This window comes from Seriola lalandi, unplaced genomic scaffold (assembly GCF_002814215.2).
Source record: "Seriola lalandi dorsalis isolate HSWRI2012SDOR001 ecotype SW California unplaced genomic scaffold, Sedor1 jcf7180002054969, whole genome shotgun sequence".
Lineage (NCBI taxonomy): Eukaryota > Metazoa > Chordata > Actinopteri > Carangiformes > Carangidae > Seriola > Seriola lalandi.
The window spans coordinates 946,554-947,536 of record NW_019525520.1 but is presented as its reverse complement, the minus strand read 5'-3'; the positions used below and the strand labels follow the sequence as shown (position 1 = coordinate 947,536).

Below are 983 nucleotides of genomic sequence, written 5' to 3'. Positions count from 1 at the left end.
TGTGTGTGTGTGTGTGTGTGTGTGTGTGTGTGTGTGTCAGCTGTGGAGGCAGGGGAAAGGTGATTACTTCCAGGGCCTTTTGTTTCTGGCTGAGCTCAGCACGCCGTCTGTCTGTCTGGGGAAAGTCCTGATCCAGGTGAGACACACACACACACACACACACACACACACACACACACACAGCCTGTTGAACCTGCTGGAGCCTGATGATGTCATGTGTCTGTATCTCTGGTCTGTCTGTGATGTCATCAGTATAAGAAGCAGCACACTCTGCTGCACAAGCTGAACGGAGTCGTCATGCTGCTCACCTTCTTCACCTGTCGGGTCGTACTCTTCCCCTACCTGTACTACGCCTACAGCAGGTAACTGTCTGTCTGTCTGTCTGTCTGTCTGTCTGTCTGTCTGTCTGTCTGTCTGTCTGTCTTTCAATAACGACTCATAACAACCGTCTTGTCTCTTGTAACATGACGAGACAGAAACTAAAGCTTTAACATTATTTGACTCTTTAAACCAAAGAGAAACAAAATTATTCCTTTTTTATTATTAATTACTGCTCTCAAATAAATAATCAATGTCTTGAATTTAGATAAATGTTAAGGTAAGACAAGACAAAATTAAATAAGATAAAATAAAATTCATATTAAAGGAAAAATGTGATCAAATGAGATGAGAATCTACTGAAGAACTTATTTAACTTAACCTTGTTTCTGATCTGAAGGTGTCAGTTAATAGTTTAACGATCTGAACGTCTCAGTGAGTCGTTTATGTTTCAGGTACGCCTCCATCCCGCTGTACTCCGTCCCGCTCGTGGCCCCGTGGCAGTGTAACCTGGGGGCCGCTCTGCTCTGGCCCCTGCAGCTCTACTGGTTCACACTGATCTGCAGAGGGGCCCTGCGCCTGTTCACGAGACGCCTGAACGCACCGCCGAAGACGTTCAAACCCGACCACGGCGACTGTCTGACCCAGAGTAACGGCTGCACGCA

At 46.4% G+C, this 983-nt stretch overlaps 1 pseudogene across 1 annotated transcript in view; it reads left to right on the top strand.

Annotated features, from left to right (window-relative positions):
- The first annotated feature begins 6 nt into the window (after positions 1-6).
- The window catches only part of LOC147817385 (ceramide synthase pseudogene), a 2,769-nt pseudogene continuing 1,792 nt past the window's right edge, over positions 7-983 (top strand). Inside the window, exons 1-3 of the transcript XR_015436444.1 lie at positions 7-136; positions 253-362; positions 774-980. The product of XR_015436444.1 is annotated as a ceramide synthase pseudogene (transcript). The remainder of the gene's footprint in view (positions 137-252; positions 363-773; positions 981-983) is intronic.